Below are 27,167 nucleotides of genomic sequence, written 5' to 3' on the forward strand. Positions count from 1 at the left end.
AAAAAATTCCTCCTTAAAAATTTCATCATTGCTAACTAATCTGGAAATCCTGACCATTTGTCCCTTCACAATGCCTTTTCTCTGGTGCCAAGGGTGACAACTTCCAAAATGCAACAGGGAGTTGGAATATGTCTCCTTTCTAAATATATTACTACAAAAACCTTCATTGGTTTTACTAATGGTCAGATCCAGAAAGTTAATCACTTCATCGTTCCAAGTGTATGTAAATTTAAAAACATCGGTGGTGCTGTTTAAATATTCAACAAATTCAACCACTGTTTCTTCGTCACCCTTCCATAAAATTAACAAATCATCCAAAAATCTGTTATATAAGATAATATTGTCATTATATTTAGAGGAAAAAACATAAAGCTTTTCCCACGTCAACAATACCAAGTTGGAAAAATCCGGGGCACACTTCGCTCCCATTGCCACACCAGTAAGCTGCTGATAAAGTTCACCTTCGAATAAAAATAAAATTGTTTTTTAAAACTAATTCCATGAGGTTGTGAAGTAAGTTAATTTTGTTTTTATCTACAGTAATACTGGTAGAAAGACTTTCATAAAACATATCCAAACCTAGCTGGTGTGGGATAACAGAGAAAAGGTTGACTACATCAATGGTTAAAAAACCAAAACCACAGTTGTTAACTTTGACATCCCTCAGTCTCTCAAGGCAATGGCATGAATCCTTCAAAATGTGTGTAGCTTCACTAACAGCTGACTTAGACCAAGTATCAATAAATGACGCAAGGGGTTCTCTGTCTTAGAACCTCTAGCAGCAACAATTGGTCTAAAAAGCAAATTATCAGTACCCTTATGGACTTTAGGGATGCCAAAGATAGTAGGTAATGTAGGCAACTTTACTGTAAGATAATTAAGCTCCACTTCATTAATAACACCTTGAAATAATGCATCATGTAAAAACAAATCAATTTTAGCACATGCTCGAGTCACTTCGTTTCTAGAGACCCTACTATACGTTAACTCATCGTTCAATATCTCCATCATCTTAGTGGTATAATCTATTTTGGTCATTATGACCATACCCCCACCTTTATCAGGTTTCATAAACCTGTATCTGTTAGAGGCCTTGAGACTTTTCAGAATAAGTCTCTCATTGTCTGAAAGGTTATCTATCCATAAAGTTTTTGTGATAGTATCCTTCTAAATTCAGACTCAGGCATTTTTTCCAACAACATAACTTCAAAGTTGGGGGGGGCGGAATAAAAATACTTTTTCTCTTAAGTACATGTGTAGAATCCAAATCCACCTCACCATCCTTAAAATTATTAGAGATGGAGAAAAAAATCTTTAAATTCAACTATCTCATAAACAATTTTAAATTGATTTAAAACTTGAGCAATATCTAACCTAAAACTGGGAACAAAATTAGTACCTTTACTAAACAGGTCAAAATGTGTATCACAAACCTCTAAATCAGTGTAATTATATATAAAAAAAACAAACTTATTCAAAATTTGATGCCTCATACCAGTATGTTGATCAAGCAAATCATCACAAAAAACTTCTAGAAAAGGCCTAGTGTCATCTAATTCAGCAATAACACCAGTACAATACATACTATCAGTATTAAAAACATTAACAACTTTTGTTTCGTCAAAGTCTAAAAACGACCCCTTCGATTGCCCTTCATCTCTTGGCCATGAAAAAACTGTGCATTCTTGCCCGTTAAACCCCTGTTCATAAGTCTCTCGGACCTCCTTGGTCCGTTCTGCTGTTCTAATAAAACATCATCTTGCTCAACAAAGTCATTAATAAATTCAGCATCCACCGGTCGCTCATCAGGACCACGTGGAACAATTTTTTTACCAGCTGGATACGCACAACTGTTTTTATAATCTGAAGTGTCTCTGTTTAATTTTTTATGCTTAAGAATCAAATTTTTATTGACAAAAGCTTCTAAATTCCTAAGCGTTTTGTCAAAAAGGTTTTGATATTGAAAAAACAAAAGATCACTCGTAATACTAGCATTTAACTTGCTTATCTTTTCTTGCATCAAAGACAACTTAGCGTCGTTGTTACAAATAATGTCCAACATGTCCATACCTGCACGGTTAAAAAGAGTAATCAACTCGCGAAAAGCCTCCGAACCTGCTTCCACCCCCATGGGCAATTTCCAAATGCGAAGACCCTTCGGTACTTGATTAAGTTCCTTCGATTTTTTCAAAAACAGATTGTCAAGTTGAATAGCCTTGTATTTAATACAAAGTTTCTCATATTGGAAAATGTGTTCTTTAAGGGATGGAAACACTGTAGCAGCCTCATCTGATAACACTGGAGGAGTTCCAAATACCGGTGCTTGAAACCAAGCAGTCAAATCTTGCTGCCGCCCACTAATGGCAGATTTAGACAATGCACTGGAAGGCACCTTGTTTGAATTAGGTTGTTTAGAAACTGCACCACTGTATGAACCAGTAGCATTCGCTTCTTGACCAGGAGCAATATTAATTGGTGAGTGAAGCGTGAACAACTCCATCTGGGAGTCAGTGGGGCTGACAGCCGAAACCACTCTACTCCCTCCCAACTCACCAGAGTGTAACATAATAAGTTTGTCGACCACATGGGCAAGCTCCTTCAAAACGCTCTCCATTAAGTACCAAAAACAATTCCAAAGTTCTGATTTTCACCGCCCAAGTAAGAACGTCACCAGAGCCGAAAAACCAATGAACCAACAAACAAAAAATCCCATATATATTTGTATTTAGGGTTGATGTTTATTACAATAGTATAATTATTAGTTTATATGTTTATACATTATTAATTTTAGATGGAAAGTGTTTTATTTTTTTAAAGTGTGTGGTCAGGCTGAATCATCACATTTGTTTATTGGAAAGGATTTTATTGGTTGATGTATTTTTAATTGCACATATCATTGTGGGGTTGGGCACTATAAAGATGTTTTTTGTTCATTGTTTAAATGACTCTGAAGAAGCCAGTATTGTTCTGGTGAAAGCGCTAAGTCATTTGTGATTAAAGCCGTTTGTCTGATCGTTTGTCTCACCGTTCATTTGGTTCATTCTCAGTGGCTGTTTATTACCTGCTACTTCTTTGTTTTTCCCTTTTGGGATTTTTTGTTTGTTGGTTCGTTGGTTTTTCGGCTCTGGTGACGTTCTTACTTGGGCGGTGAAAATTAGAACTTTGGAATTGTTTTTGGTACTTAATGGAGAGCGTTTTGAAGGAGCTTGCCCATGTGGTCAACAAACTTATTAAGTTACACTCTGGTGAGTTGGGAGGGAGTAGAGTGGTTTCGGCTGTCAGCCCCACTGACTCCCAGATGGAGTTGTTCACGCTTCACTCACCAATTAATATTGCTCCTGGTCAAGAAGCGAATGCTACTGGTTCATATAGTTGTGCAGTTTCTAAACAACCTAAACAACCTAATTCAAACAAGGTGCCTTCCGGTGCATTGTCTAAATCTGCCATTAGTGGGCGGCAGCAAGATTTGACTGCTTGGTTTCAAGCATCGGTATTTGGAACTCCTTCAGTGTTATCAGATGAGGCTGCTACAGTGTTTCCATCCCTTAAAGAACAAATTTTCCAATATGAGAAACTTTGTATTAAATACAAAGCTATTCAACTTGACAATCTGTTTTTGAAAAAATCGAAGGAACTTAATCAAGTACCGAAGGGTCTTCGCATTTGGAAATTGCCCATGGGGGTGGAAGCAGGTTTGGAGGCTTTTCGCGAGTTGATTACTCTTTTTAACCGTGCAGGTATGGACATGTTGGACATTATTATTCGTAACAACGACGCTAAGTTGTCTTTGATGCAAGAAAAGATAAGCAAGTTAAATGCTAGTATTACGAGTGATCTTTTGTTTTTTCAGTATCAAAACCTTTTTGACAAAACGCTTAGGAATTTAGAAGCGTTTGTCAATAAAAATTTGATTCTTAAGCATAAAAAATTAAACAGAGACACTTCAGATTATAAAAACAGTTGTGCGTATCCAGCTGGTAAAAAAATTGTTCCACGTGGTCCTGATGAGCGACCGGTGGATGTTGAATTTATTAATGACTTTGTTGAGCAAGAAGATGTTTTTTTAGAACAGCAGAACCGACCAAGGAGGTCTGAGAGACTTATGAACAGGGGTTTAACGGGCAATAATGCACAGTTTTTTCATGCTCAAGAGATGAAGGGCAATCGAAGGGGTCGTTTTTAGACTTTGACGAAACAAAAGTTGTTAATGTTTTTAATACTGATAGTATGTGTTGTACTGGTGTTATTGCTGAATTAGATGACACTAGGCCTTTTCTAGAAGTTTTTTGTGATGATTTGCTTGATCAACATACTGGTATGAGGCATCAAATTTTGAATAAGTTTGTTTTTTTTATATATAATTACACTGATTTAGAGGTTTGTGATACACATTTTGACCTGTTTAGTAAAGGTACTAATTTTGTTCCCAGTTTTAGGTTAGATATTGTTCAAGTTTTAAATCAATTTAAAATTGTTTATGAGACAGTTGAATTTAAAGATTTTTTTCTCCATCTATAATAATTTTAAGGATGGTGAGGTGGATTTGGATTCTACACATGTACTTAAGAGAAAAAGTATTTTTATTCCGCGCCCCCCCCCCAACTTTGAAGTTACGTTGTTGGAAAAAATGGCTGAGTCTGAATTTAGAAGGATACTATCAGAAAAAACTTTATGGATAGATAACCTTTCAGACAATGAGAGACTTATTCTGAAAAGTCTCAAGGCCTCTAACAGATACAGGTTTATGAAACCTGATAAAGGTGGGGGTATGGTCATAATAACCAAAATAGATTATACCACTAAGATGATGGAGATATTGAACGATGAGTTAACGTATAGTAGGGTCAATAGAAACGAAGTGACTCGAGCATGTGCTAAAATTGATTTGTTTTTACATGATGCATTATTTCAAGGTGTTATTAATGAAGTGGAGTTTAATTATCTTACAGTAAAGTTGCCTACATTACCTACTATCTTTGGCATCCCTAAAGTCCATAAGGGTACTGATAATTTGCTTTTTAGACCAATTGTTGCTGCTAGAGGTTCTAAGACAGAGAACCCCTTGCGTCATTTATTGATACTTGGTCTAAGTCAGCTGTTAGTGAAGCTACACACATTTTGAAGGATTCATGGCATTGCCTTGAGAGACTGAGGGATGTCAAAGTTAACAACTGTGGTTTTGGTTTTTTAACCATTGATGTAGTCAACCTTTTCTCTGTTATCCCACACCAGCTAGGTTTGGATATGTTTTATGAAAGTCTTTCTACCAGTATTACTGTAGATAAAAACAAAATTAACTTACTTCACAACCTCATGGAATTAGTTTTAAAAAACAATTTTATTTTATTCGAAGGTGAACTTTATCAGCAGCTTACTGGTGTGGCAATGGGAGCGAAGTGTGCCCCGGTTTTTTTCAACTTGGTATTGTTGACGTGGGAAAAGCTTTATGTTTTTTCCTCTAAATATAATGACAATATTATCTTGTATAACAGATTTTTGGATGATTTGTTAATTTTATGGAAGGGGGACGAAGAAACAGTGGTTGAATTTGTTGAATATTTAAACAGCACCACCGATTTTTTTTAAATTTACATACACTTGGAACGATGAAGTGATTAACTTTCTGGATCTGACCATTAGTAAAACCAATGAAGGTTTTTGTAGTAATATATTTAGAAAGGAGACATATTCCAACTCCCTGTTGCATTTTGGAAGTTGTCACCCTTGGCACCAGAGAAAAGGCATTGTGAAGGGACAAATGGTCAGGATTTCCAGATTAGTTAGCAATGAGGAAATTTTTAAGTTAATTGGAATGTTTTTGGAGCGGGGGTATCCCCTTAATTTACTTCTTAAAATTAAGAAAGAAGTGATGAAAAAAAGGGGAACACAGTACATTCCTATTTTGAATAACAAGGCTTCACTAGTGCAGACTGTTAACAACAGAACTAGAGCATTTTTTTGTATTAAAGTACAATAATAGGTCTTATGAATTAAGTGCAAGTTTGAGAAGTTTATGGAAATGCTGTTTGGGTGATCAAAATAAAGCAATTTTAGGTCCAGAACCATTGATTGTATTTAGTAGAGGTGAAAATTTAAAATCAGTTTTAGAAAGGGAAGTTAGACCCCACAAGAAATCAATTATGAGAAAATGTGGGGCCTGTAGGTGGTGTAGGTTTATTAGTGAAGGATCTTATTTATGTGTTTTTGACTTTAGATACACTATTGCATGTCCTGGGGTGTGCAATTGTAACACCAAGAACCTGGTCTACGTTGCCTCTTGTACTGCATGTGAGGCATTGTATGTTGGCAAGACTATTCGTAGACTTAGGGATAGGATATCTGAACATGTCAGATCCATTAGGAGAAAGGACATACACAACACACTTTATTTACACACCACCACATGTTCTAATCTTAAAAAGTTTGTGTTTTTTGTGGTGGATCGTGTCATTAGTTTTGAGAAAGGAATTGATTTGGTTAATAAAGTGGGTATGTTAGAAAGTGAATGGCAACTTAGGTTAAATGCCTTGAAATTCCCTGGTCTTAATGATTGTGTATCTTTGATGCCTATTCTAAAGTTCAAATCTAACCAGATTTAGTACCTTTTTTTTATGTCAACTGTTTATGTATATATACACATATATAGATATATATATATTTGTTAATATTTTTCAATATTTTTTAATATTTGTATTTAGGGTTGATGTTTATTACAATAGTATAATTATTAGTTTATATGTTTATACATTATTAATTTAAGATGGAAAGTGTTTTTTTAAAGTGTGTGGTCGGGCTGAATCATCACATTTGTTTATTGGAAAGGAATTTTATTGGTTGATGTAATTTTAATTGCACCTATCATTGTGGGGTTGGGCACTATAAAGATGTTTTTTGTTCATTGTTTAAATGACTCTGAAGAAGCCAGTATTGTTCTGGTGAAAGCGCTAAGTCATTTGTGATTAAAGCCGTTTGTCTGATCGTTTGTCTCACCGTTCATTTGGTTCGTTCTCAGTGGCTGTTTATTACCTGCTACGTATATGTGAAATTGTTAAGAAGCATTGGAGGATTCTAACCTCTGATGAGAAATATAAAGGGCCATTAGGCGAATCACCCTCATTCTGATTTAAGAGCCGTCCATCACTAAAGAAAATGCTATGTTATAGGCCTCTATCTGGTGATCAGAGGAGTATTTCGAGCCAGAGGAAAGGTACATTTACTTGCCACCACTGTAGTGCATGTAGATATGTTGCCACAGATGACCAGTTTGTACATCCAGACACAGGACAGGTGTTCGTTATTAGTTTTTATACTGACTGCAGCAGCCAAAACATGGTATACTGTGCATTATGTGTAGTTTGTCAATGCTTCTACGTTGGGAAGACCAACCGCTGTCTGAGAGAGAGAATCAGAGAACATGTCTGTGGTGTCACCAAGCAAGATGTGAAGAATGCTTTGTCTAAGCATGTCATGTCAGCAGGGTGTGAACACTGGTTTAAGTTCTTAGTGTTGGAAATCTGCACACCATGGTTAAGAGGTGGTGATGTTAGGACTAAGACAGAATGTGTAGAAATAAAATGGATGCATCTGCTTAGGGCCAATGAAGGCAAAGGGTTAAATGAAGTTATTCCCATTAAGCCATTGCTGAGATCACGTGACCTTAAACACTAAGCTGTAAAAATGCATTGTGTAAGGAGTTTTATATGGATCTGAAGAAGTACCTGTATGTATGAAAGCGTTTATCCTGTTTATTTTATTTATTTTAATCAGTTTGTAGAAAGTTTTATTAAAAGTTTTGGCATGCTTTACATCTCTGCCTGGCCAGCTTTTTTCATTATTATAAAGTGATGTAATGTGGTCCTATCTCGCCTACATTCATTACTGACGGTCTCTCGGCTCCAACTCAGCTGCTATAACTAGCACGAAGTCTCTAATTGGCTGGGCTAAGCCTGTATCCCAGGATGCACCACGCCCAAACCCCCAGATCTCGTTTGCCGCTCGTTGAGTGAAGACGTGGTCTCAAGCTTGGCTGTGGCTAAGTACCTTATTTGAGCTATTTACTTGGTTTCCTGTAATTTTTATTTTCCAACCAAAAGCTATTTTAATAGCTACGTTCTGTGTATTTGGTGTTTTTTGACTGTTTTCTGTTTTTGGTTATAGTATCCTTGTGTTTGGCAGGCTAGGCCCGTTTAAGTTAGAGGGCCTTAGCCCTGTTCGGTGTGCTTCCTTGTTGGTTGTAGGGGCGTTTGAGTTAGAGTCCCTTCCCTTTCGTGTTGGTGTCTAGTTTTGTGTGGAGATTTGAAATGTCAGGCAAAGATCAGAAGGGAGCATAGGCCTTCTGGTTTTAAAAAGTGTGCCAAATGTTCCTATAAGATGTCTCTGACTGATGGCCATGCCATCTGTGTGTACTGTTTGGGCGCTACACACTTGCAAGAGTCCTGCAGTGTGTGTCATTCATTTAGTTCCAGGGTCTTGTAAGAGAGAAAAAATAAGTTGATTCTCAAGGGCCTGGTAACACCTGTCTTTGAAGAAGCTTTGGCGTCATCTCCCCTAGCGGGAAATCTAAAACAAAAAAGAGATCTCCGGCTCCGTCTAGTTCGTTGGAGCCATTGGAGAAAAGATTAAAGACTGTTTCACCTTCCTCTGCTCCATTGGTCTCGGAGCCGCAGGAGATGCTATCAGTACCGGAGACGGCTTCTTCGGTTCCACTGCCGCCGGAGCCGAAGGAGGTTTCTGTTGTGTTGGAGCCGATTCGGAGCCATTCTCCTAGCTTTACGTTGGATCCATTAGAGAAGACTTCTCGACCCCCTTCTGTGTCCTCCAAGTCCTCCAGGTTGTCTGATTCGGATTTGGATAGGGTGGTGCAGAGGCTCCTCCAGTCACCAGTGTTAACAAAATTATTATCGGCTCCAGCCCAGTCGGCTCCAGAGCTTGCCCTTTTGTCGGTTCCGATTATTCCTCCTCCGACCACCTCTGTGTCGTCGGAGCCGGAGTGTTCTGAGTTGAGTTAGGTCCTTGGGTCGGCTCCGAAACCCCCTTTGAGTTTTTTGGCTCCGACCTCGGCTCCAACCTTTTCGGTTCCATCTAATAGTTTCGGCACTCTGGTTTCGTCGGTCGGACCCAAGGGGGATACATCGGGGCTCCAGACCTTGGCTCCGAGTCTCCCTCTTGGTGCTTCGGCCGGGGGGGCCCCTGTTCCGATTGTGGTCTCGGAGACGGGTCGCTCCTCTGATTCAGGTGGACCCGCCTTCGAGGCCATGAGGAGCGCACTGGCCAGGTCTTCGGTGACATCACTCGAGTCAACCACTCCTTTCCTGGACACTGCGACTAGAGCCTCTGATGCCCCCCTATCAGCAGGCAGCGGGGCTCGAAGGCCTGAGGATACCCCCATGCGTGGTCCCCTGCTTTCTGAGGGCCCTTCAGAGTCTTTGCCTGAAGAGCCTCCCAGAAATAAGTTGTGTAAGAGGAAGAACGTAGACTCCCCAGATGAGTCCGTCACCTCAGACACCGACCTCGATGATGCAGAGGGGTCCCCAAAGTTGTCCTCCGATGATGTCTCATTCTCCGACATCCTGGAGATTTTGAGACAGAGAGGCGACTAGCCTTCCAAAACCCCCTCTGAGGAGGAGTCGGTCTTCCTCAAGGCCTTTGGAGCCCGACCTTCCGCCTCCTGCGTGTCTCCCCCCTTCGATGAATTGTTGGACCTTATTTGTCGAAGGGTGTGGGAACACCCTGACTCTGTGGAACCGGTTCCCAGCCGCCTGAACAAGTTCTTGTCTGAGCCTCCTGGGAAAGAGTTCTTGACAAAAGGAGTTCCTGTAGATGCCATGGTGGCGGCGTCTGCCACTCAGCAGGAAGTTGCAGAGGCTTCTGCTTCCGTTCATCCTCCTAACAAGGAGTCTAGGAGTATGGATCGGTATGGAAAGCGTACCCTGTCCTCAGCGACCTTTACTTTGCGGTCGTTGAATTATCTGTGTCATTTTATGAGGCTCCAAAGAGATCTCCTCAAGGAGTTGGGAGATACTCTGTCAGGTAACTTGCCTGAAGCGGTGAACCAGACTGTCAATGCCCAGCTGTCTACCCTGTCTTCTATTGTTAACTCGTCCATGAGGCTCATAACCTATGCAGCCGAGGGGGCGGGTAGGGCAGCTAGCGCAGGCGTAGCCCTTAGGAGGCAAGCCTGGATGCGCCTGTGTCACTTCGCGGAGGCCTTCACGTCTTCCCCTCGTTGGACCCAAAGTGAAAGACACTCTCACCAGATGTGAGCAGTAGGGTAAGACTTTGTCTGCCGTAGGGGCCTGTTTTTCGCTTCCCTCTAGACCTTATCCCAAGGCACAGAGGGGAGGAAAGATGTGGTTCAGGAAGTCTCAGAAGTCTTTTCCTGACCATCATGGTGACCCCCCCCCCAGAGGCAGAGGAGGGGGGAATTACTCTGGAAGATGTCGCCCTGGGGGCGGGGGAGGCTCCCGCAACTCAGGAGACCGCAAGTCCTTTCGTGGTTCCTCCTACCAACGTCCCTGAGGGACTGCCCGGCTGTGCCTCTCCGGAGCCAGTCGGGGGTCGTTTCTCAAAGCATCTTCAAGCCTGGGGAAACATCACTCAGGATCGATGGGTGCTTCGAATTACTGCCGGAGGTTACACCATTCCCTTTATCGCACCCCCTCCGCCATCCAAGAGAGTCCCAGACGTTCCACCCAGTCAAAGGGATCAAGCAGCGTTAGAAGTCTCAAAGCTGCTGGAAAAAGGAGTCATCCAACCAGTCCCCTCAGACCAGATCGGATCAGGAACTTACTCAAGGTTATTTTTGGTGCCGAAAAGAACAGGGGACTTGAGGCCCATCCTGGATCTCAGCCATTTAAACTGCTTCGGCAGAAAGTCCAAGTTCCGAATGGTCACTCTTCAAACCATTTTCCCCTTGTTGGAAAAAGGAGTATGGATGTGCTCCATTGATCTCAAGGATGCCTATTATCACATCAAGATAAACAAGGCCTCCAGGAATCACTTACGCTTCCGGCTGGGAGCCAGTCCTTTCCAATTCCGAGCCCTGCACTTTGGTCTCACCACAGCCCCCAGGGTGTTTACCAAATGTCTGGCAGTGGTGACTGCTCACCTGAGACGTCTAGGATTCCAGGTGTTTCCTTACCTAGATGACTGGCTTCTCACTGCCCCCACCAGGTATCTACTTGTTCGAGCCACAGAGGCCACCATCAACTTGGGTCAGCTCCTAGGGATTACTTTCAACTGGCAAAAATCTGTCTTGCTGCCATCACAACATGTTGCATTTATCGGCACAGAGCTAGATTCCATAGAAATGAGGGCTTTCCTTCCTACAGAAAGAATAAAAGTGCTACAGGCTCAAGTTTTGGCCTTATTACCTCTGAAAAAGGTCCGAGCCGGACTTGTTCTTCAGTTACTAGGTTCCATGGCGGCCACCATCCTACTAGTACCCCTGGCCAGGCTACATATACGGATACTCCAGTGGCTTCTTTTGGTCCAGTGGTCCTTTCAAGAATTCCCTCTGTTTCATCCGATTCTTATAACAGAACAATGCCGACAGGACCTGCGTTGGTGGCTTCATTCACCCAATCTGAACAAAGGGAGATCCCTGAACCCTCCGCCCCCTACTGCCACAGTGACCACGGACACCTCCCAGACAGGGTGGGGGGGCATTATCTGGGCAGGACGGTCCAAGGCACGTGGCAAGATCACGAGGTACACTTGCATATAAATGTCCTGGAGATGAGAGCGGTGCTACTAGCGTTGCAGGCACTTCACAGCTCTCTTCCCAAGGGAACTATTTCAATTCTTTCCGAAAACATGTCAGTTGTGTGGTACCTGAACAAGCAGGGGGGAACCAAGTCCTATCCCCTTTGCGGAGAGGCCATGAGAGTGTGGAATTGGGTGGTGTCTTCCCAACGCTTTCTAGTGGCAACGCACATTCCGGGGAAGTCCAATGTGATAGCAGATAGGCTAAGCAGAGCTATTCTGATGCCTCACGAGTGGTCCCTGAATGATCGAGTTGCTGCTCAGATCTTCTCAAGGTGGGGTCTACCTTGCTGCGACCTCTTTGCCAGTCCCCTCAATGCCAAGTGCAGCAGTTACTTCACTCTGATTCCCCCTCAGGGGGAGTCACCCAGGGATGCGCTAGTCCACGATTGGCCCCAGGTCTGCTCTATGCTTTCCCTCTGTTTCCTCTGCTGCCAAGAGTGATTCAGAAGGCAACTTCCTTGGGAAGCAAAATAATTTTGATCGCACCACACTGGCCCCGTCAAGTTTGGTTCCCCTTTCTCCGGAGATATACCATGGACGGTCCTTGGATTCTGGATCCAGTTCCAGACCTATTGACTCATCTGTCAGGGCAGTTCAACCCATCCCTGCGAACCCTCAAGCTCACTGCCTGGCTTCTCCACTTCTGTCCTTAGTCAGACAGCTTTCCTTTACACCGGAAGTGGTACATATCCTATCTTCTTCCTACAAGTCATCCACTAGAAAGATATACTCCAGTAAATGGAAGAAATTTGCTGTCTGGGCCCAGTCACATAATCTAGATCCCTTTACAGCCCCTGTGATGGCAGTTTTGGATTTTTTGGCAACATTTTTCAGACAAGGTTCCGCTGCCTCCACTATTAAGGTACAGCTGGCGGCAATTTCTAATTTTCACGTTTCATATGAGCCTTCCCTCATGGGCCATAAACTGTGTAAAGCATTCCTACAAGGAGCCTGGTTACTTCGTCTCCCAGTTTCGCCATGGGATTTAAACTTGGTGCTTAGAGCCATAACTTCTTCTCCCTTTGAGCCTGCAGCCACTTGTGAATTAAAATATTTGTCTTGGAAGACAACTTTTCTGGTGGCCATTACTTCAGCCAGAAGGGTATCAGAGCTTCAAGCCCTTTCTATTAAACCTCCTTATTTGATTTTTCATAAGGATAGAGTATCCTTGAGACTCAACCCTTCCTTTCTTCCTAAGGTTTCTTGTACCTTCTGTCTTCACCAATCCATTGACTTACAGGTGTTTTTCCCACACTTTTCAAACAAGGCAGAATTCAAATTTCACCAATTGGATGTACATAGACAACTGAGGTTTTATTTGTACAGGACAAAACAAGAGAGGAAATCAGATCAGTTGTTTGTGTCCTTTTCAGAGAACAGGATTGGTAGCCCTGTGACCAAAGGCACTATTGCAAGGTGGATTAAGGACTGTATCTCATTTATTTACACATCGGCAGGTAGAGATCTACCTTTCCCAGTTAAGGCGCATTCTACCAGGGCTATGGCTACCTCAGTGGCTTTTCATGCTAGGCTCTCTTTGGATGAAATCTGTGCAGCAACCACCTGGGCTTCCCCACACACCATTATTTCTCATTATAAGCTGGACGTGGCTTCTAGAGGCCGGGCTTCCTTTGGTTCCACGGTGCTCAGGAGTGTTTTCCCATGAGCCTCCCAGGATATAGCTGCTAGGGACGCTGTCCCGTTAGTAATGAATGTAGGCGAGATAGGACCACATTACATCAATTAGTTATGTACTCACCATAACGATAGATGTATGTGGTCCATCTCGCCTACATTTTTACGTAACCACCCACCTTCCTCCTTCCTGGTGGACTTGGAGGGAATTTATATTCATAGACCCTTCTTGAGGATATTATTTTTTCTCTCTTCTTGCTGTGTGTTCCTGTGGGGTTATGTATGTGTAATGATTATATTGTGGCAAACAAGATCTGGGGATTTGGGCATGATGCATCCTGGGATACAGGCTTAGCCCAGCCAATTAGAGACTTTGTGCTAGTTATAACGGCCGAGTCGGAGCCGATTCTTGGCTCAGAGCCCATCAGTAATGAATGTAGGCGAGATGGACCACATACATCTATCGTTATGGTGAGTACATAACTAATTGTTTGTCTATAATGGTTAAAAGAATGGCAAAAGTGCTGCCAAAATTGTTAGATATGGATCAGTGTGGTTTTGTGGAGTGGAGGCAAACATTTGATAACATTAACAGAGCATTTATGATCCAGAGGGAAGCAGAATGTAAGAAAATACCACTCTTGGTGGTGGGTCTTGATTCAGCGAAAGCATTTGACAGAGTAAAATGGGACTTTATGAGCATGGCAGTGGGAGCATTTGCATTCACTGATAAAATTATAAGGTTGCTTAGGAGGATAAAAGATTGGAGGCAAAAACTAAAGTGGGTGTGTTCTTCTCTGATAATTTGTTCTTCAGCAGAGGAGAACCAGGCGGGGTTGTACTCCCCCCCCCCCTTTGTTATTTTCATTATATTTAGTACCATTGGCAAAGAAAATAAGGGACTCAGACATTCAAGAATATAAATGGTATGGTAGTCAAGAACAGCTGGCTGTGTTTGCAGATGATATTGTTTTATACCTGACAAAACCAGAAAAGGAAATTAGTGGTATGGAACATTTTGAGACCATTTCATCTCTTTTCAGGATATTACTGAAGCTGAAACAAGGGCAATAGTGGTAAATTATGCACCCACACACAAATTAGGTCAGCAATATCCATATTTATGGGGACATGATAAAATGAAGTATTTAGTTAGTAGTATGGATTAAAAGTGATTCTGGTGTGGCAACTAAGGGATATGTAGGAAGAAACTAAACAAAGATAATCGAAAAACTGAGAAACTGAAAGCTCTGTTATGTGGATATGGATAGTAAGATGCAAGCATTTAAAATGTTTTTAGTCCCTTTAGTCTTGTACACTGGTCAGGCATATTTTTATCAACTAGAGGAGAAGTTGTGGATAGCAATTAATAAAGAGCTGAAGGATTTTATCTGGGAGGGAAAGTAATTTACACTCAAGCGGGATAATCTGATTCTTCAAATATAGCAAGGCATATTGGGATTACCCGGTTTGATGTGTTATTTCAGAGCTACACAGTTAAGGCTCCTATACATAGCACAGGCAGAAACCTATAATTCAAACGGGGGAAGCCCTAGAAATAAGGAGAGATTGAAATTTTGGATGAGATCTTTAAGGAGAATAACAATAATCATACAGAATATTATATTTAGAAAGTTGCAGAAAGTATTCTAAGAACTAAGCCAACACAGGAATGAAGAAAAGAGATTCTGCTGATAGTGAAGACTACAATTAGGGATACGTACAATAGGCAAGAGTTGGCTGGAATATATTGGAGATAACTGGCAAAGAAACCAAGGTATTGGGAGCAAATAACTAGAGAGGGAAGGCTAATAGAATGAGAAGACGCCAATAATTTATTTGGACTGCAGATTACAGCCTTTACTATCAAGGATTAATATCAGGGTGTAGGCACAGTGAAAGAAATAGGGTGGTCCTAAACGAAAGACCAGCACTGGTAGAGTTTGTAACAGACTGTAGAACAGAAGCTGCCATTGAAAAAGGAATGATTAGTAGAGCATATAAAATATTGCATGATAACAATAACAATCAATAGAGGGATATATGTATGTCTCCCAAATATGCAACAGAATCTAGAAGGTTTAGGATTTTTTGCTTTGAAATGTTTACATAGATATTTTTATACCTCACGTAGACTCCATAGAATTTTTCCTCATATAGATAGCAAATGGAGGTGTGATGGGGAAGAAAAAGGTAATTGAGAACATATTTTCTGTGGGTGTAATGAGTTGGCAGACTTTAAAGATTCTCTGCAGAGTGCTCTGTTGTAGATACAGGGTGGGCAAATTGGTGTAATTAGGGAAATGATTCTTCTGAGAATCGGAATTGCCTAGACATAGTAAGGTCTTGCGGAGTCCAATTATGGTGGCTGCCAAAAGCAATTATTAGAAAATGGAAATCAAAGTCTAAACCAAAGGTACTAGAAGTAACAAAAATAGTAACAGAGATAAAACAACTGGAATTGGGGTCTTTAAAAAAGGGTAGGTGCAAATTACATAGACAAATTGGAACTGTGGAAACAATACATAATTTCATAGGTGTGTACTAGGCTAATGGCCCTGGAGCCTTTACAAGTCTAGTCAGTAGGATTACCCTAGCATCGTGCCACCCAACCTTAGTTCCTACTGCCTCTGTCGAGTAGAGCCATTGGGAGTGATCCCCATTGTGAATTTTCTATTTCCCATCCACTCATCAAGATTTCTCTTGAAGTGGGCCAGTGAGGTGCTCTGCTTGACATTTATGGGAAGTCTGTTCCATAGCATGGGCAGTCTCTGGGTTATGAACCTGTCCCTCCAGCATGTTCTGTTGATTGTGGTAATGCGGTTGAGGTTTCTGGAGCGTGTGGTGCAGAGGGATTGGGATTTCTTTAGATGTAGCATTTTTTAACAGAGCTGGGTCAGACATGGCTTTGTTTGTCAAGCAGAGATCCCCTCTAAGTAGGCGATATGAGACAGAGAATAGTTGGAGTTTTTTGAGTCTGTCCATATAGGACAAGTGTTTAAGGCCTTGGATCCTCTTTGTGAGGAACTTTTCTGGCCTCTCCAGTTGTCGCAGGTGTCTAGTGAGGTACATGCCAAATGAGGCATTGTACTCAATGATTGGCCTAATGAGGGAAGAGTAGAGGGTAACAATGACCTCTTTCTTTCTGGATGCAAAACCCTTAGTAATGAGATGTGCCACATAGAAGGACCTTCTGACCACAGTGGCAATGTGGTGGTCAAAAGAGAGGTTGCGGTCAGCCTGTGTTCTCAGATCTCTTATAACACCTTCTGTGTTCAATGGACTATCATCAAAGTGGTAATTCAGGGGAACTGGATTTTTCCCAAAGGGGATGAAGGCACATTTTTTGACATTGAGCTTAAGGCCATGGTTCTAACACCAGTCGTTCGTCTCATTGAAGCCTTTCTGCAGGATGTCAACATCACTTGGGGAGTTAATAATGGCTCCCAACTTGCAATCATCTGTGAGCTTTGTCAGCCAGAGTCCCTTTGTGTTGGCCTGGACTTCAGAGAAGTAGATACCAAATAGGAGAGGACCCAGGACCGAACCCTGTGGGACTCCACTCATGACTGGTCGGCAGTCTGACTTGGAGTCAACTAATTTCACACTGTGAGTTTTATCTGTGAGCCAGTTTGCAACCCACCTAGTGATATAGGGGTTGATGCCTACCTTAGTAAGTTTTCCTATGATTCCTGTGTAGGGAATGGTATCAAAGGCCTTGGCCAGATCAAGGTAGGCTGTATGAACCATCTTACCTTCATCCACAGCACTGGTGACTGAATCAAAGAAGTCGACCCAGTTGAACAGTCATGATCTACCGTTCACAAAACCAGACTGTGTAGGATCCAGAGTTTGGAGATTCCCTATATCCTTGTTTATTAGGTCCATGATGATGTGTTCCATAGCTTTGCATATCAGACTCATCAGACTAATGGGGCGATAGTTCCTGGGGTCTGTAGTCGCTCCTCCTTTGTGGAGAGGGATGACTGTAGCAGTGCGCCATTCAGTAGGAACAAAGCCTGAGGTGAGGCTGTGATTGAACAGGGCACACAGGTGAGGTACCAGTTCACTCTCTAGTTCATGTAGAACACAGCCAGGGATACTGTCAGGTCCCATAAAAGCTGTATTCTTGGCCTTGGACAGTGCTGTTTTAACCTGTGCAGCAGTAATACTGGGTGCCTGGCAATCTACTGGTGTTGTGATTGGTCTTGGGGGGGTTAAAGTTAGCACTGAGTCTGTCCGCCAGTATATTTGCAATATCTGTTGGCTCGGTATAGGAGGTACCATTGTGCAGTAGCTCAGAGCAAATCTGGGTATTGCCATGGAGATTCTTTACATAACTATAGAAGGCCTTGTGGTTGTCTTTTACTATCTGCTGCAATTCTGTTTTCATAGCTAGCTTTAGAGGATTTGATGAGGGATCTCGACCCTTTGTTGAGGTTGATAAGGGAGTTTTTCCAGTCTTGGGACTTCACCTTATTCCGCATCAGTTTCCTCCTCCTGTTGTAGAGTTTGTTTATGGCAGGGGACCACCAGATTGGCTTCCTTTTTTTTTTTGAGGAGAGCGTCTTGGTTTTATTGGGTATGGCGAAATCCATGCATTTGTGTACGTGTTCATACAGTGCATTGGTGTATGCTTTGGCGGTCATGGAACTATTCTCCATTTGCATGGGTGCGTGAAGTTAACCACCTCTGTTTTTAGGAGCCCAAAGTTAGCTTTGGAGAAGTTTTTCATGGTGGTTACCTTAGTTGAGGGGGGGGGTGAGGGATGTGGATTTCCAAGGTGATTAGCTTGTGATCAGATCTAACCAGGGAGGAGTTGACTATTGGTGTAGAGCAACAGTCGCCCATGTTAGTAATGACCAGGTCAGGGATGTTGCTACCTCTAGTGGGTTTAAGAACGAGCTGGTCCAGGGCATTGGAATTAATGGATTCCAGAAAGCGCTGGGCAAGTGTATTGGTACAAGAATAGATTTCCCAGTTAATGGAGGAGTAGTTGAAGTCGCCCAGTATAAGAGTGTTAGGTTGGACCCTAATATTCTCCAGGGTGCTTAGGAATGTGGAGTGTGAATCTTGAGACATGGTTAGGGACCTATAGCAGGCTATGACCTGAATCACTGTCTTACCCAATGTTAGCTGCACCTGAAGTATTGGTATATGCTGGGATTTACAACTGGCAGCCTGATTGGGCCGACCAGTCAGAGTGCTTGTTTTGGAATTGTATAATGAAGTTTAACCCACACTCACAGGCTTTAATCAACCTGTATTGAATGTTATCCATGTTAGGATGCATAATGCAGCCTGTGCTTCTATTTCAACTAAGTGCTGTCTCTTTTTTTGCCTTATCCTTTTTCCTCTCACAAATTAAGAAAACAACTTGAATGTTTTCAGAAAACATTGTCTCTTAGTCATTGAAAGAAGCATTCTGTTTTTATTGCCCCTTATCTGATTGTCTTCATAAAAAAACATGAGAACCAGATACACAGTTGTGGTCCACTGCATAAATTGTATTATAAACATTTATGTGCTACAGGGAAACATTATTCAGTATTCAGCATTCTTTCATTTATTTACTTCCCCTTAAAACTTATTAAATCAAGACAAGGGCCTTAATCCAGCCATTCCCCTGTGCAAAAATAAGAAAAGGCATGTCATTCCCCTATGCAAAAATAAGAAAGGGCATATCAGTTTTACATATATCATGCTGTTTTGTCCAGGTTTTCTTCTCTTTTTACATTGCAGTGCCTACATTTCTTAAAACTGAACAAGAAGAAGCAAAGGAGGAGGGAAAAATAAGTGCATCTGTTTACTTTAGCATCCCTATTATATGCAAAATAAACTGAAAAGCTTTACTTTATAGCATGTAATTAACTCCATGTATCATACAAATACTGTGAGGAACAACATTTTGTTTTACTTGCAGTTAAGTCTTTCCTTCCTCTTCCCCTCTCCTAAATCTTCTTCCAAACATTAATGATGTAGGGTATATGGTTTGGAGTCCCCTACAAGTTTAACAAAGTCAAAAAAGTCCAATATGTCCAGGTTTTCTTGTTCCATCACACATCACAAATGTAATTAATGCATTGTAATTCCACATTTATTCATCATTTTCCGAGTTGCTGATTTTCTTCCTGTTGATCTTTATCTCCCAAATCCAGTCACTGGTAATTTCCAACATACTCCTTGTTCTATTAGTCAACTCTTGTGCTTTTTTTCTCTCTCTCAAGCATTTTCCTTTGGAACATTGGAATAGGTTTCACTGGTATGATCTGCCTATTGGCTTTATTATCAGAAGAGTAAGAAACAGAATCTCCTGCTCTTTGATAACTCACTTTCTGTTGGACAAACTTTATTTCCTCCTTTGCATGTTCAGCATCAAAGAATGATTTTTTTTTTTCAAATATTTTTTTTATTTTCCAAATACTATAATGTTTAACAATAGTCATCAATAAACAAGAATTATAAACCTTTATGTACACTATGTACAATTGACCTGAACAAAGAAGGGACAAAAAATTAATAAAATATGTGAAATTAATAACAAAAACTTATAATATTCAATTAATAAAGTATAAAGTTACATAGTTGCACATTAATTATTTAGGGTTCATTTTAATGTCTCAGTAAGAGTTAAAAAGAATGATTGTGACACCCCAGCTATTTTCAGAATATTTTTCCTGGATACAGCAGTTTGAATCTCATGCCTGCTTCTCGACATTCCCTGATTGCTGGAATAAATTTACTCCTCTTCTTCCTGGTGTACAGTATGTAATCATTTTCCTCAAACACTGAACTGTCTCCAAATTTTAGTACATTGCCCTTCTGCCATAGTTTTGTCAGAATAAACTCTCCCTGCTGGTAAGGTTGCATCTTTACTGTTTTCTCATAGCCAGGTTTGGAGCATACACATGAGTTTGCCCCTTCACTTAACAACTCTTTTTATGGAGTACCAGTCCATTTGCTTATTTGTGCTTTCATAAAATGAATACAGTCTGTTCCTTCCAGTTTATCTGGTGTAGCAGAAATTCTCAAGTTTTCCCTATGTGATCTGCCCTCTAATTCTACCACTTTTTGAAACATCTCTTCTTGAGCAGTGTCCTACTCAGACAGCCTTTTTTTCATTTCAGCCTCTGATTGTCGGAGATTTGTCAGCACATCTGAATACCTGTTTAAAGCTTCTTCCATTTTTTCCATCCTTTTGTTATTTGAGTTGATGTACACCTTTTATGTTTTGCTTATTTTAATCAGCTCTGAGCACATTTGACTTATTTTTTCCTATAGATTAGTGGAAGTCATGTCTTGCACCAAAGCTGGAGCTTGAACTGCTTTTTGCCGAATAGCTACAGGATTCTTCCCTCCCAGTGTTTTCATCCACATTTTGTGGTTGATTTTCCTTCAGGTTCTCTAAATTTTTTTTAGCTGGCATCCAGGCAGTGCACTTACTAGCCAGTAACTGAAATTTACTGAAAGACAAATTCACTGGCTCTCTTTTCTAAATTTCTGTTCTTACACAGAGAGAGCTAAAATTATTCTATTGGTCAGTATGCAGCCATCTTGGAAGTCCAGATATATATATTTTTCTGTGTGTGTGCAACAAATCCATTAATGCTGGATCAGAGGATGCTTTGTAAGCCAGCCACAAGTCTCCTCTAAGTAGCCTTTGAGTCCAAGCCTAAGGATAAGGCCTTGAGGCAGTCCACATAAGATTTGTTTTGTACACCATGTATTCTTTTTGTGAGGAACCTCTGTGGACACTCCAGTTGTTACATATGCCTGGTCAGGTATGCATCGGAGGGATTGTACTCCGTGATTGGTCTAATGAGGGCCTAGTACAATGGAACAATGACATTTTTGTACCTAGATGCCGTACCATTGCTTATAAGTTGTGCAACATAGAATGGTTTCCTTATTACAGTAGACACATGATGTTCAAAGGCCAAGTCACTGACTACATATGTTTTCAAATCCCTTACCACTGTTTATTCATAGGGGTGTATTATCAATGTAGCAATTTGCAGGGATGTATCTCTTACTAAAAGGTACTCTTATGTCCTCCTTGGCATTGTGTTTCAGATTGTGACTCTGGTGCCACTTATTAGTCTGTCAGACCTCCCTGGAGGGAGTTTGTATCATCGGTAGATTCAGTGACTGCACCTAGTTTGCAGTCATTTGTGAACTTGATCAGCCAGAGGCTTTTGACAATAGCTTTGACTTCAGAGAAGCAGATGCTAAAATGGAGTGGCCCCCCGCACTGAGTCCTGTGGTACTCCACTAATGACCATCCTCTTTGTGAATGTAGATTTCCTTATCCTAACTTTTTAAATCCCATCTGTGAGCCAGATTGCTATCCTTTGGGTGATGTAGAGATTTAGTGAGCTTGTCAGCAATGTCCAAATGGAGTATTGCGTTGAATGCTTTGGCCAGGTCAAGCCAGGCATGGTGCATCATTTTGCCCTTGTCCATTGCTTTGGTGATCTTCTCAAAATTGTCCCACCAGGTTGAGTAGGCAGGCATGACCAGTCCTTGAAAAAAACCTGACTGAGTTGGAGCTAATATTGGAATGTTGCCTATGTCATCATTTATCATATCCATGATTATTCATTCCATTTACTTATTAGACTAGTCAGGTTTATGGTCGATAGTTTCCTGAGTCTGTAGATGACCCACCCTTAGGCAGAGCAGGATAACCATTGCAGTTCTCCATTCATACAGCATGAAGTCTGTTTAGAGGCTATGGTTAAATAGTGATTCTAGTAGGCCCAGTAGTTCATATTTCATAGCATTAAGGAGGCATCCTGGGATATTGTCAGGTCCAAGCGATGCAGTATTTTTGGCTTTGGAGAGTGCGCTTAGAACCTGTTCCCTAGTGATAGTTGGTGGTGTTATGGTTAGGAGCATTTCTTGAGGGGTGTCTGGAATGGAAGTGGAGAGAAATTTGAGCTGAATTTATTAGTTAATTTGCTGTATTGTCTGTATAAGTATAAGTGGCTGCAGTTACAGTTAGTTCAGCACATTACTGTATATTGCCTTTGAGGTTGCTAACATAACTGAAGAATACCTTGTGATTGTCCTTAGGCTGGGAGGCTACATTTGCCTCAAATCTGGCCTTGGTAGACTTAAGTAGTCCCCTGCATTGCTTATTTTTTTTTTTTTTGATAAGGGAGTTCTTACTTTGCTGGGCATTGCTCTTTCTATTCTTGGGTATTAATTTATTTCTTTTGTTATATGACCGGTTAATATCAGGATTCCACCAGGGTGCCTTGCTTTTTGAGTTTGTCCTGTGGTTAATTCTGGTAGGTATTGCAAACTGCAGCTTCTGTAAAGCTATATACATGATTGTGTAGGGTTTTGTGAATGACTCTGATTATACAGTGGTGTGCCCCAGGTTTTTTGTAGTGGCTTGAAATTTTCCCAGGATTTCACTTGAAAGTAAGATGTTTGCTTTAGAATAATTTCTAAAAGTTCTATAGCTAGCTAGTGTCCCAGGCTTTATTTTATCAGACTTTTTAGCATAGCCAAATAAATTAGTATTAATCTTATGCAGTTCTAACATTACTGACTAAAATTTTTCTTCTTCCAAGCTGTCCATTATCTTTTTAGTCAATAAATTCTCCATGTTAGTTTAAAGACAGTATTTCAGGATTCAACCTAACCTTATGGCAGTTCCAGACTCTCAAAATCACGTTTTTTTCTACTTTTTTCCTTTGTTTTCATCATATGCAAAATTAATTAACCTCAACACTTCCAGACTCTCATCGATGAACTTGTATTGACATTTTTAGTCCTGAACATTTTGAATCTTAGGAGGACAACGAACTGTGCTTAAACACGGCTCGCCTGTTTGCTGCCCTCACAGTAAGTTTGTATGTGGGAATATTTATGTAGGCAACACTATAAGGGCATTGAAAAAGTACATATACTATATTCTTCAGGAACAAAAATGTTCTAAATGGATCAGCAGAGCATATTATTGAGTTGTCTGCTGTTGAACACTCAAGTTTATGCTTGTAAATGGAATTTTTAAAAGTGTTTTGAGGAAATTGTGATAATATACTGTTAATAATTTAAATGGTAGGCATTAGATGTTCATATGGCTCCAGGTTTGAGTGAAAAGTTTAATACTAAACCTGTTCTAAAGGAAAAAAATAATTGTTTAATTGAAAGCTCCAGTTCTCCCATGACCTTGAATAGGATAAAGCAGGTATCTGAGAATGAATGACTGAATGAAACTTGTGTTTGAATTTGATTGGCTGATGTGCTGTTTACATGGCTATAAATGAATAGATGTTCTTTTGTTTTTTAGTTTGATAAAGAATAGTGAGAAAGTGAAAACTTGTTTTTAAATATTGGTGTATATATATATATATATATATATATATATATATATGTGTGTGTGTGTGTGTGTGTGTGTACATATATATATGTGTGTGTGCATGTGTGTGTATGATATAGGTATTCAGTTTATTTACTGAATTAATGTTTGCATGTTGTTATACCACCTATGCCATAAGTTGTGTAGATATATTTTTTGGGCTTCCACTGTTTACAGTGAAAATTTGTAAAACTTATATTAGAAGTCAGATCGTTATTTAGTATACATCAGGAAAATTATCTTGGGTTGTACCATGTATACCTTCCTTGTGGTGTGTAAGCATTACAGGAAAAGTAGAGATTATACTGCTGAAAACCATTATACACTATATGACGGAGCTTACATATTTATTATTATTCACTGTCACTGAGTTCAGCTTCTCTTGATAGCATTCTTCATTTATGAGTGTTGCTCACAACAGGAGAGATTGGAATGCAAAAAATGTGACGTTAATAAAATATAGTTTGTCATCATTAGGTAATCCACAATAATCTTGAATAGAGCTAAAGCTGTACTTCATCAGCTATGGGTACACAGAAGAGAAATGTTCTATACTTCATCATTAGTAAAAGATTGATAGAGGCACACTATAACCATAAAATGAAGCATTTGTGTGGAGATGTGATCCTGGAAGCCAGGTCAGCTGTTTGTACTATTGACTTCCAGAGTCTTCTGCTACATCTGTTGAGCCTCTAAAACAGAAATTATACATTGTTACTATTATGCAAAAGCCCAGAATTTCTAGACACAAGATATACAAAAAGATTATGAGAGAAATTAGAGGAAAGAAAAATACTTCCTCAAGAGAAACTGTCAGAAGCTTCAAAAAAAAACTGTGGTCATTAATACAACAGATTTTTGAAAAACAGTATATAGGCCAAGAAACTTTGATCTGTTTAGAAAAAGAAGTATCTGAGGAAGTGCGAAAATATAAACAACAAAACCTAGAAATTTTTGAAAAGTGTAAAAAAGAAATATGGACATGGAAAAGAGAGATTTGATATGGTGCAATAGCTTTTCAAAGGCAAAAACCAAATTAATCAACACAAAGAAGGCAGCCCCAAAGATATTAGTAGAGAAATACAGGCATTGGCATCCAGACATGGAAATTTCACAATAAAAAAATATCATCACAAAGAGGGAATGTAGAAAAGAAGATTAGTAAAGTAGAAGATAAAAAAATAGAAGTTGAAGTTATGAAGTGCCTACGAAATGAAGGATTTGATGTAGAAGGTCTAACACAGGTTACATCACAGCATGATGGAATGAGTCCCCAAAGTAAGGAGAAACAGGAAGATCAGGAGACGTCTGAAGAAGAAATATGGACATGGGAAAGAAAAAGAGAGTTAATATGGCGTAATATCTATGCAAAGGAGAAAGCAAAATTAATAGAAAAAGAACAGCACCAGAGATATTTGAAGAGAAATGCAGGCAAAGGAATCCAGACATGGAAAACTTTACAATACAAAACATAAGAAGACAGAGAAGAAAAGGAGATCAGTAATGGAGGAGTTAAAGAAATAGAAACTGAGGTTATGGAGTACCTCCGAAGTGAAGGATTCGGTGCAGAAAATATAATTCAGAAAGCACCACAAAAGGATAGAGCAGTGGAACTCCAAATTAAGGGGAAACCAATGAAATGGGAAGCAACTAGTCAGGTATCATATGAAGATATTTTGGAGCCTTCCACAGGAAATGAGTATAAACATTCACTTAAAGCTGGACAGCAAAGGAAGGAACAGGAAACTGTGGAAAACTGACAGTTAATGTTGAGGAGTGATAGGCCACTGAGTTCTTATACCATAGTGCAAATGATGGCACAGGATGAAATTGAAGAGAATATGCTGCAGGAAGATGCAATAGAACTTTCTATAGAATGCCCGCAGGAAATGGAAAACAAAAAATGTACCCTCAGTTTAGAAGAAAGCAAGCTGAGAGAAGAGTTGCTTGATTTAATAGAGGTAGATAGACATAATAAGATCAATGAAAGAAATAGACTGCAGAAGGTCAATAAAACCCAAAAAGTCAGAAGTTTGATAAAACAAATGAACACAGTAATTAGGACTGTCCATAGAGATCCATGCGATATAACAGAATTAAACAGGATATATTACTATACAGCTAAATTAATAACTGATAAAGGTCTACCACAAGAACACAGGATAGTGAGGGTGAGAAAAGGGAGAAATCAAATACCATACTGGAAATATCAAATAGAGAAAACTATAAAGCAGTTAAAACAAGAAGTGTCACTGTTAGAAGACTATAGAAGAGGGAACAGATCAACAAAAATGCTAAAAAGATAGATGCGATAAAAGCATTGCGCAGTATTAGAACAGACCAGGATCTGTTATGCACTTTTGCAGATCAACTGAAAATTTCAGCAGAAGCAGAAAGACTTAGAAGATATGAAGGTAAATATAAAGGAAAAGTACAAAATAAGCAATTTATTGATGACTCAAAATGTTTTATAGAGAATTGGGAAACAAGGTAAAAGCAAAAAAAAAGAAGAATTAGATACATTTTGGAGAAAAATCTATGAAGATCCTGTGGAACATAACAAAGATGCTAAATGGACAGAAGTTAACAAAAGAATATGAAGTTTAAAGGTACATGAAATGGGATGAAGTAACAGCCAAAGAGATTGAAATACAGTTAAGAAAAGCCTCTAATTGGAAAACCCCTGGCCCAGATGCAGTACCTAACTCTTTCTAAAAGTATTAACATCTTTGCACGACAATTTAGCCATGAGTAAGAACTGTTTATATGCATACCCTGAACAGACAAAAACCTGGCTAACAACAGGAAAACAATGCTCCTACTTAAAAGTGAACCTGTAAGCTACCCAAAGAATTATAGACCAATAGCTTGACAGTTTGTAAAAAGCAACGGAGATCTTGCTTTCTCCGTTGTTTCCACCCACAGCTCTGATGTACTGTGTAAGCATACGCATGCGCAGTACATCAGAACTGCCGCAGAATACCAGACAGCTGCGGAAGGGCAGCAAGGAGGCATTATACAATGCCATTATTTAAGAAAAGTAATTATTTTGTTTCTTAAATAATGTCATCGTATAATAGCAGTAACCCACTTCTGGGTGTGGGTAATGCTGGAGTTACCCACGGTTGTCTTTGTTTGGCTACTCGGGCAGCCTCGTGACCAAACCACACCAACCGTGGGTAAATCCAGCATTACCCACACCCAGGCGTGGGTTATTGCTATATAATCATTTAGAATCCTTTAGTCTCTATAGACCTTTTTATCTCCAAATCAAATATTTAAGTATTATGAATAAAATATACACGTACATGATATGCATTTCTGCATGTGTGTGTGTATGTATAGAAACATTTGGAAATTCAAGAACAGTCTGTTTTTCATTTTGTGACAACCA

The 27,167-nt window shown here is 40.1% G+C and overlaps 1 protein-coding gene across 1 annotated transcript in view; it reads left to right on the forward strand.

Moving 5' to 3' along the window:
* The window catches only part of INTS2 (integrator complex subunit 2), a 1,434,855-nt gene that overhangs the window by 960,930 nt on the left and 446,758 nt on the right, over positions 1-27,167 (forward strand). The gene's annotated exons all lie outside the window — the stretch shown is intronic.

Source organism: Protopterus annectens, chromosome 13.part0, assembly GCF_019279795.1.
Source record: "Protopterus annectens isolate FY-2018-M chromosome 13.part0, PAN1.0, whole genome shotgun sequence".
Taxonomy (NCBI): Eukaryota; Metazoa; Chordata; order Ceratodontiformes; family Protopteridae; genus Protopterus; species Protopterus annectens.